This window comes from Monodon monoceros, unplaced genomic scaffold (genome assembly GCF_005190385.1).
Source record: "Monodon monoceros isolate NGI ecotype Baffin Bay Population unplaced genomic scaffold, NGI_Narwhal_1 Super_Scaffold_7, whole genome shotgun sequence".
Classification (NCBI taxonomy): Eukaryota; Metazoa; Chordata; class Mammalia; order Artiodactyla; family Monodontidae; genus Monodon; species Monodon monoceros.
Window position 1 is genome coordinate 104,988,588 of NW_021703784.1, and position 11,134 is coordinate 104,999,721.

Consider the following 11,134-nt stretch of genomic DNA (forward strand, 5'->3'; position numbering starts at 1 on the left):
AATACTTGATTCAAAGTCTTTCTCCCTCTATGTCCCCCTCTGGCTGCCTCAGCCCCGACTTCTGCCAGGGGAGCAGCTGAGTGAGGAGAGTTAAAGAGTCAGTTTCTCTCATGCCCCACCCTCTTTGCTGCGCTGGGTGCTCAGTGTGGGTGGGGAGGAGGGAGGCAGAAGAGACGGCTCGTCACCTGACTGTCCAGGGTGAGGGAGCCATCTCTTCCCTGGTCTGGGTGGCTGCTGTGGCTGGCCTGGCTGTGGGCAAGTGTGAATTCCATGGATTCTTCCCCCACCCCCACCCCACCTCCAGGCTCCCATCCAGGCATCTCCCCTGGGAAAGGAGGCCCTAGTGAGACTCCACATTCCATCACCCCTCGTTCCCAGGCTGTACCCCCCCTGCCTCTGCTTCAGGGTCCTCAGGAAGCCTCAGCACCCATCTCATCCATCCTCTGAGCCCCCTCGGGCCCCGGGGTTCAGGCATGCTGCCCCATCTGCCCACTTGGGGTACCGAGGCAGGCTGTACCCGACAGCCCCGAGCACAGCATTAGGCGGGGGCAGAGCAATACCCAAGTGGAGAATGAACTGTCCCTCTGCCCTTTCGGAGCACGTGGGAGTTTGGGGTGCCAGGGTTCCTGGCCTCAGGGAGGGGACGTGCCCCCTGTGCATGGTGCTGAGAGGGGACGTGGCTTCTCCTGATGCACACGGAGCTCCTGGATGGACAAGCCCACCCGCTTCCCAGCTGACCATGCTTGGCAGTGGGCGGGGTGGGGTGGTGGGGTGGAGGGTGGTATCAGTCTGTCCCTGAGCACCCCCTCCCTATGGTGGCCCAGCATCCCGGGGTCCTCTGAGCTCAGAGAACACAGCTCTTTCCTTCTCAGTCACTGCCAGTTCAGGCCCGAGTCCCCTAACGCCATCCTGTTACATTCAGAGGAGCCATTGTCTGGACACTCCTCTGGGGTAGAATCTCCCACTGCGCTGCTGACCGCCTAGAAGGTTCCAGGAGTGCCATCTGGAGTTATGCTGGGAAGAGCTCTTCAGAGCACCGGAGTGGGAAGGACTCAACAGCCTCTCTGGGCAGGTGGAGCTGGGGATTCCCAGGGGAGGGCTTCCGGAGCTGCCCCGGGCTGTTCAGAGCTCTGTCCACACCTGCCTTTAATCCTGTGTGTACTTTCTGTCCTGGTGTGGCCACTCAGAAAGCAGCCTCTGTGCAGGCTTGGTGAGGGGCTTTGAGGTTGTAACCGGAAGGGAAGAATGGCTGGGGACCTTGACCACACAAAGACTCCTGACCGGCAAAGGGCAGGGTCAGAGATGGATGGTGGTGTCGGGGGGAGGGGCGGGGGGGAGGGGCGGGGTGGCCTGCACTGGACAGAGACAAGCCCGTGTCCGCAGCCCCGGGCGTCGGCCCCTCCTGCCACCTGGCTGGGTGGACACCTGCCCCGGGGAAGGCTGACCACTGGCTGACAAGGCACCTGACAGATGCCCCCTTTCTGAGCAACAAGCCTTAGTCGGGGGAGACCAGAGAGAAGGCTCAGGAGACCCTCTGCCACCCCGGCTCCTGAACGTGTGTGGACCTCGCTCTTCTTGATGCCCGGTGATCCTGCTTCTCCTGGAATTCCAGAAGGATCTATTTCTATTTTAAATTCGCCTTGGCCCCCGCTCCACTGAATGGGTTTTTCACCCCTCCAGTGAGACACGCCCTCTGTATGCATACGCAGCGTGGACCTCTCTTCTGCCACGTGGAACACAAGGTGGGAATCTTCTCTCTGAGCCCCTCACCAGCATCCCTTCCACTGGAAGCCTCTCTTGGATATTTGGGGAGTTTGGGGAGCAGGGTCAATGCTTTTCGTCTCTATCCTGAGCGTTCAGCACGGCACCCACTACGAGCTGCTTGCTGGATGACGGGGTGAACAGAGGCAAGAAAGAGACCCAGGGAAGGGAGGCCGCTCCTTTAGTCACAGCCTGCGGCTTGTTCTGGGGGCTGAGACGTGGGGACTGGATAGAGAGCCGCTGGAGGCCTTCTGCTGCCGGGTGGCTTCATCGCCGGAGAGCCAGCCTGGGTTCACGGTGCTGGCGGTGACGATGTCAAGACAGCAAGGGCTACCAGCTCCGGGCAGATGCACGGGGCTCCTCCTTAGGAAAATAAAGCCTCACAAAACCTGCCAGCTGCATGGCAGGGGACCTTCTGACTTCAGCCCCTGGTAGAAAGGGGCTTTTTGGTGACTGAGAAAATGAAGGAGGGAGTGGCTAATACATCCCCGGGAGGAGACCTGTTCTAAAGCCGGGTATTTGGAAAAGATTATCCAAGTCTAAATCCCAATGCAAAATTCTGTCCCAAATACACTGGCAAGAAAAAGGTTTTTATTTATTTTTATCTATTTATCCAGAAGCCCTGAGATTGGGTCCCAGACCTCCTCTGCTTTAAAGAATCATCTTTAAGTACAAACTAGATTAAAGAAAAGCGGAATTTACTGGCTTCGCAAACAATGAGTCCGTGATCGAATTCAGGCTTGGTTGGTTAAAGCCGTGCTGTGAGGAATCAGACTCTCTTTCTCCTTTTCCCTTTCTTTTTCTTTCTCTGTCTCTCTCCCTCCCTCTCTTTCTCCCCTCCCCACTCCTGGGGGTTCTCCTGCAATGGCTTAGTTCTCATGCAGGTTCCCCATTGTGGAAGCTTGAGAGTTGCCAGCAGCTTCAGACTTCTGTCTAAGAGGGTAGCTCCCTCACAGGAGCTGCTACCCAACAGCCAGCATCCTGGAGTTGAGCCTCACTGGCCTGGGTTGGGTGACATCCCACTGGGACTGGTCAGCCAGGCTTTGGGCACATGCCCGCACCTGCATGAGAGGGTGGTTATAAACCTCATCCAAACCAACACCAAAGGAAGATCCAGAAGGGAGAAAGAGCGCTGAACCATAAAGGTATCACTCCTGACATGCTGTGCCCCGGATCCTGGCGCCCTCGACCTGCCAGGGCCACGTCCTAGGGCGCTGGGAAGTGGCTCTCTGAGGGGCACCTGAGACTCAGGTTTAGCTGGGCCTGCGGCCTGGGTGTGCTGCTGGCTGCTGTGAAAGGGGGCTGCTCTGGACACCCCAAGGGCTTGTTGGGGCAGTTCTTGGTATTTTGTGTATATTCTCTTCCAAATGAACCTTGAATCATCTCGTCAAATTCCACTCAGATCTCATTGGGATGTGATTAGGGTTGCACTGAATTTCTAGGTGAACAGGGGGGAGAGCTGACATTCTATATATTGTTTCTCATCCTTGAGCATGTTATTTTCTCCCTTTATCTGAGTCTTCTTTAGCAAGTCAGTAGAGGTTTATGGTTTTCTTAATGTTAAGTCTTGTACATTTCTTGTTAGTTTACTTTTCGTCTCTAGGTATTTTATAGCATTTGTTGCCTTTTCCCAATTTTATTTTCTAATTGGTTATCGTAGATTGCGTCATGTATAGGTATTTTGGCTCCCAAGTGATAAAGAAAAACTCAATTCAAACATTTATAACAAAAAAGGAGTGTGTGATTTATTATCTTATTAAAATGAAAAATCGAGGTCTGGCTAGCTTCAGGTCTCAAAGGATGAAACCCCAGTTTATTCCTTCTCCCGCAACTTGCTCGCTTCACATACACATCAGTTAAAACACCTGCGGCTTTAACAGATAACCCGCAGTCTCAGCGGCTTAACTCAACACAAGTCTGTTTATTGAGATTCTAACAGTCTCAGTGCCTCTTCTCTGAGAAGGGGATTCCAGGACCCAGGCTCCACCTTCAACCCAGAGCTCCCAAGGTCAGCTGAAGGTCGACTCCAATCTAGGCAGCAGGGAGGGAGGGGGTGTGTGGGGGTGGTGCTTATGGGTCTACCCGGAAGTGGTGAGCATCAAAGATGAGTGAATAAACAAAAGGTGGTCCAGCCATACAATGGGATATCATTCAGCAATAAAAAGGCATGAATTACTGACACACGCTCCAACACGAATGTACCTTGAAAACACACAAAAGACCATGTATTGTGTGTTTCCATTTTTATGAAATGTCCTGAATAAGGAAATCCACAGGGACAGAAGGTAGATGAGTGGCTGCCAGGGGCTGGGGGAGGGGAGGAAGGGGAAGGACTGCTAAGGGATACAGGGTTTCCTTTAGGGTTGATGAAAATGCTCTAAACTTAGATTGCAGTGACGGTTGCACGATTCTGTAAATTTACCAGAAACATTGAATTACCTACTGTAAGTGGATGGATTTTTATGCTATGTGGATTATACGTCAAAGATTTTTTCAAAGTGTGAGCAAAACGTAGACATTCTCAGATAGGCATGAGTTTACCACCAGCATACCCTCGCTAAGAGGACTCCTAAAGGAACAAACAAAGTCAAATTAAAACCCAAGACAGAAATAAAATATAGGAGGAGAGACTGGAACACAGATGTTCTACAATCTCTCCATAGGTAGCGGTAGTAATGAATTCATCCCCAACTTTAAGTTTAGCAAGCCTGTAAAGATTTTATGGTAACCACAAAAGAAAAGAAATAACATACATACTCCCAAATCAGTTGGGGAATGAAGAAAATTAAGTCAGTTCAGTAGAAGAACTGTAAATGTAAAAAATGTAAAAAGAAAAGAAAAGCATCTGAAAAAGCAGTAAAAAATAAATAAATACACCCAGCATCATGTGTAACGTAAATGGATTGATTTACATCGTCAATGGCAGCTGTCGCTCTACAAAGGCAAAGTTGAGTAGTTGCGACAGACACTGTGTAGTGAAAATATTTACTATCTGGCCCTTTGCAGAAAGCTTCCTAGAATAGTTTGACTCTTTAAACCATGTGCATATATAACTTTATACAAATAGAAAGTAAATCTCTTGAGCTGTAGATTTCCATTTTTACTTTAAAAGATTCAACACAGATTTTTAAGATAGAGCATCTTAAAATCTCCTATGTATAATTCATTGCTTTTAACCATCACATAGAATTAGAGGATTTGTATGGACCAAGTGTTATATACTGATTCCCCCGGTCTGTCCCCATGTCCACCTGCAGTGCTCAAGGCTCCGTTGTCACGAGCAACACTGCAGGGAGTCTGGCAGGAATGTCCCCTCACAGGGGGGGTGGGGGTGAAGCTTATGCGAAGATTATGGTTGTGCCTGGGCTCCAGGGCGCCCCTCCCCACGAGCTTCCTCTCTACGTGGTACCTGGCTACTTAGCAGGTGTCAAGCAGTATCTCACTACCATCTTTGTTTTTCTTAGCTTGTAGAATTCTTTTTTTTTTTTTTTTTTTTTGCGGTGGGCCGCCCTCCCCCTGTTGTGGCCTCTCCCGTTGCGGAGCACAGGCTCCGGACGCGCAGGCTCAGCGGCCATGGCTCACGGGCCCAGCCGCTCCGCGGCATGTGGGATCTTCCCGGACCGGGGCACGAACCCGTGTCCCCTGCAGCGGCAGGCGGACTCTCAACCACTGCGCCACCAGGGAAGCCCTATAGAATTTCTAATTCCACCAAATCCAAAGAAATCCATCAGTGAGTTGGAGCATTGATTCATAATTTTATCATCTACTTGGATTGTTCTCTGCTGGGCATCGCCAATCACTGTAGTTTGCCCACTTTCTATAAGTTTTCTTTATTTTTTGTCCATTTCTTTCATTCACTCACTCATTTGTTCAACAGATACGTGTTGAACAACCGTGGTGGACCAACGTGCCGGGATTCAGCTGTGAGCAAACACACACAGTCCCGGCTTTCGAGGGCCTGGCATCCCAGCTGGAGGGCAGACGATTCACAGAAGCAAAGGGAAACTCTGCAGAGAGATCAGAGCCGTGAAAAGCACACAGAGCAGGACACAGACAGAGTGGTGTGGGCGGGACTGTAGGTCCGGGAAGGCTCTCTGCTAAAGAGAGTTTCCCCAAAGACCTGAACACAGTGAGGGAGTGAGTCATGCAAGGAGCTCTCTAGGGCCACTGTGTCGGGGCAGCAGAGGCCCTGTGGTGGGAGTGGGTCTGAGCAGAGCAGCCCGCAGGCAGGTGTGACCAGAGTGGGTGAGTGACGGGAAGCATGGGGGGGGTGATGTCACAGAGTTGGCAGCAGGGCGGGTCACACAGGCAGAGACTCAGGTAAAGCCTGTACATTTCCTTCTGGGACGAGAGCCCATTGGGAGTTTTCAAAATTTTTACTATGGTAAAATATACATAACGTAAAATTGACCATTTTAACCATTTTTAAGTGGATAGCTCAGTGGCATTAGGTACATTCACAGTGTTGTACAACCATCACCACCGTCCATCTCCAGAGCTTTTTTTCTCATCTTGCAAAACTGAAACTCAGTTCCCCATTAAACAAATCTCCCCGTCCGCTCCCCCAGCCCCTGACCCCCACCACCCTACTGTCTGTCTCTATGAATATGACTCCTCTAGGGACCTCCTACGAGTGGAATCAGACAGCATTCGTCCTTTTTGTGACTTTTTTTCACTCAGCGTCACGTCCTCAGGGTTTATCCATGTTGCAGCATTTGTCAGGATTTCCTTCCTTTTTATGGCTGAATAATACCCATTTATGGATGGACCACATTTTGTGTAAGTACGCATTTATCAATGCACACGGGGAAGTGTTTCCACCTTTTGGCTGTTGGGAATAATGTTGCTATGAATATTGCTGTACACATATGGTTTAGGTCCCTACTTTCAGTTCTTTGGGGTATATATTCAGAAGTGGAATTGCTGGATCACACGGTAATTCTACGTTAAGATTTTGGAGGAACCTCTAAACTGTTTTCCATAGTAGCTGTACCATTTTACGTTCCCACCAGCAATGCACAAGGTTCCAATTGTCCACATCCTCGACAACATTTGTTGTCTGTTTTCCTGATTATAACCGCCCAGCTGGGTGCGAAGCGGTGGCTCATTGGGCCCGCACGGAGGGTTCTATGCAGAGGGATGCTGTGACCTCATCTGTGTGTTTCAAAGATCACTCTAGCTGTTGGGCAGAAGCAGGAACTTCAGGCAGGAGGCTGCTGGAAATTCCAGGAGAGAGGGGACAGTGACAAAGCCTCAGGGAGAGGAGGAGCACATTGAGAAATGATTGGATTCTGTATAGCGTTTGGAGGTAGAATCATTAAGATTTGCTATACTTTATGTGGGCCACGAAAGAGAAAAGATAAGAATTACTTTAAAGATTCTGAGTGGCGCCATTCCTTACTTGGACAGAACTGAAGGGTTTGACTGGGGCACGCTAATTCTGACGGAGTTCTCAGCACTTTCTAGGCACTATACCCTTTGCCTGATGTACTTGGAAGCTAAATGCACCTAAAAAGGTGAGGAGGTTCATGACTTATATTTTCACTTTCCTTTGTAATTTCATGTTACATGAGTCCCATTTATTGCTACTTTCCCCCGGGTTACCCTTAAGTTAGTTAAAACAATTGTTGAAAGTTGAACGCAGTTAGTACAAAATTCAGAATATTATAAAGGGGAATTCGTTTAGATTCCGTCGTCCAATTACAAGTCATTAAAAGCGTTACTTGAAGGTTTACTGCCATAAAGGTATCCTGATCTATTCGTTCAACTACCATCATTCAAAGTGAAATTTGTCATCAAGAGGGGGGATGTCTGGGTGGTCTTCAGCCTACAGATCAGCGTACAGGAATGCCCTGTCAGAGGCATCGTGCCGCGTGAATAGCTAACGGAAAGCTAACGGCAAGCAACTTTCGCTCCTATTTCCAAATTTATGGAAAGAATGATACTTGTTTTCAGGTCAGGAAAAAAACAGGAACATCTGATAACTGAAACAAACAAACCACCGTTCGCAATGGCATTCCAGCAAGAGGGAGATGATTTTCACAGGTAGCAGAGGCTGCTAGAACGGTTCCCTTCCAGGACCTGAGTTACCTGGGCAGGTGCAGGGCTTAGGGCAGGCTGCGTGGCCATTATTTCATGCTGAGGACAGTAAACAGAATCTCACAGGTTCAGGCTGGGTCTGGATGGCGCAGTGGCCTGTTATCCTCACATCACAAACATGACAATGTTCTAGATGGTGTCAGCTCTGTCGGCCAGATTCTGGCGTGAGGGTAAAGCAGGACAGAGCCCCTGTGACCTTCAATGGACGTGTAGCACGGGTGAGAAATATGCTTTTGTTTTATGACACTGAGACTTGGGGAATGTTTGTTACTGAAGCACAGCTTAGCCACGCCGAAATAGTACACAGGGGTCGCCGGAAATTCCCTCCCCTCGTGACTCTGCTCCGACATAGTGAGTGCCTTGCGAGCATTTCCCAAGATGCTGTCCGTCCTTTCTTGACCCTTCTTGTCGAAGTCTGGGGGAGGGAGGGCCACCTTCATGTCTGAGTTAGTTCTGAGCTCTGATCAATTCAGCCAAGCTGAGGCTCAGCCTGGAGCTGGTGCTCATGAGACAGGCGATGGGGTCCGGACAGTCACAATCAGAGGGTTATCCTCCTGACGATGGAGGAACCGATGTCCTCATACACTCCTCACTGGTGACCCACACGTCCTTGAAGGTGGAGGGTGAGCACAGGTTGGAGCCACCTACCCATGAGCCATATAGGGAATATGGCTAAATACAGGGCCGGCACGCTGGAGGTCTCAAACAGGATCAGCGGGAAAGCGCGGAACACTCAGGGGCCGGGTTTCCCTTAATTCCATGAGCACATGAGGCCGACTGGCCCGAAGCACTGGGCTCCCCCTGAGGGATCCAGACAACAGGGTCAGGAATGCCAGCCCTGCCCTGACGAGCTCTGCCACACTGTTTCCCAGTCTGTAAAATGGGCTCGCATTCTTCCCAGGTACTAACGGGACAGCACCTTATGGACCGTCTCAGGACTGATCACAGGGCATCACGTCATCTTATGAACCATCGTTTTTTCACAGTGGGGATGCGGCTGAATTCCCAGTGCCTCTGTGAAGCCGTTACCGGTCCCTCCACTGAATACATCCTTCTTTCTGTTCTCTGAGGGCAGGCAGATGTTACAGAAATTCTCACACTTGGGAGGATTCATTTGTTTTATTAAATGGAACAGTGAAAGCTAACAGTCGTTGTGTGTTAAGTGCATGCCAGACACTTAGCCCAGACGTGGCTTGGTCAAGAAATCTCTCCTGGGTGCTGACTGTATACAAGGTGGGAGGAGTGAACAGGGTAGGCACAGCCTTGCGTTTACAGCCCGTGGTGATCCCCCGGGGGTATGTGATATTGGAGCCCCCCCTTGTCCACAGGAGAGACCAGTGGACAAGACTGCGAGGGAGCAGGTGGCAAAAGTGGGATGTGAACACGGATGCTGAACGCGGCAGGGCACTGCCTCTGTGAACCTGGCTGGGTGAACGAATGATTCTCCTGCAAGATGGTGACACGGGTCCATAGGACTACAGGTTCTTTTGATGGCAGAACCCAACATGGTGTCACTCAGACAGATGGAAGGCAGATTTTGTTACGTACAGCTCCAAAGCAGGGACAGTTGCCAGGCTGGGCCACGGGGGTGCGGCACCCAAGGACGGGGTTACAGTGAGCTGGAGCTGCCGGGGGCAGCTCACGGGTGGCCAGCGGGGTGCTCTGCTAGGTTGCACGGGTTTCTTGGATTGGCTCTTTTGAATAATTTCATGGCCCCTGTGCAGGGGCAGTGACATTAGGGACTCGGGGCAGCCCCTAATGGTCTGGTACCCGGTTCTGAAGTGATTAGGGCAGGTGTATCGTGGCCCTGGGGTGTGTGACAGGACCATAAGGGGAGCGGTTGAGGTGCAGACTTAACCAGCTGCCTAAGAGGGAAATTAACCGGCCTCTAGCAAAGATCTCTTAACCGGGTCAAGACCGCACTTTTTCTTTTGATTGGGGTATAGTTTTTCACAATGTTGTGTTCGTGTCTACTGTACAGTGAAGTGGAGTTCCCTGAGCTATACAGCAGGTTCTCATTAGTTATCTATTTTATACATATTAGTTAGTGTATATATGTCAGTCCCAATCTCCCAATTCATACCACCAACCCCCTTTCCCTCCTTAGTGTCTACACGTTTGTTCTCTATGTCTGTGTCTCTATTTCTGCCTTGCAAGCAGGTTCATCTGTACCATTTTTCTAGATTCCACAAATATGTGTTAATATACAATATTTGTTTTTCTCGTTCTGACTTACTTCACTGCATGACAGTCTCTAGGTCCATCCACATCTCTACTAAAACACAGTATTACACACGGCCAAGATATGCCACCGAGCTCATTACTCACCAAGCGTGCTGCCCACTAAGTGCGTTGTTGCAGAGCAGGGTCTGGGGGGATTGAGGATTTACCCAAGAGAAGTGAAAACACATGTCCATACAAAGACTAGCCTGTAAGTCTGTGCTGTTCCTGGGTGCCCCCCACACTGGAACCTGGTGGATCCTGGAATTTAAATCCTGGAATTTGGATCCTGATGGAGGAGGGAGGGCATCTTTTATGCTCCAACTAGAGACCGCTCCCCCTAAAAACACAAAGACATAAACCAACCTCCGCTCCCCCTGGCCTGGCATGAGGCCAGAGGTCACAGAGCTTGGAAGGGTCTTCAGGGTTCCTGCGGTCAAACTCCCACTTTATAGATGAGAAAACTGAGGCCAGGGGACAAGAACCAGCATTTACTGAGTGCTCGATCGGCGCTAAGCACTGGGACAAGCGCTTTACAGCGTTAACTCATTTCATTTCAACAGCGACCCCAGGGCCGATACCATTAGCATCCTTCTGAGGAGGAAACCAGGACACTGAGAGGACCAGTCAGCCGCCTGAGGTCACACACGTTGGTGCAGCCAGAGGTCTTAAGGCCAGGCTGGGCCCTTCCTTGTACGCTGGGCTGCTCCCCCGTTGGCTTCTCTTCTGGGACACGGCCCCCAGAAATCCTCTTCAGATACAGATTCATTCCAGGAGAAAAATCAACCCTGCACTTCTCAGCCTGTCCCAGTCTCCGGGAGGAGCCCTGGACATGGGCTGCAGGACAGAGGGACGTAGGCAGGGAAGGGACCCTGCTGGGAGGGGCCTGCATGATGGGGAGCTCGTGGTGGCGCCCACAGATGCGGGGAAACCCATTTGTCCACAGTGAGGTGACATTCCTTGTGCCCCGGTGCGGACCCCCATCGCCTGCTGTTTCAGAAGCCTGCAGGAGCTTCCGCCCTTTGGCACCTCTCTCTGTCCTGGGCTGTAGTCA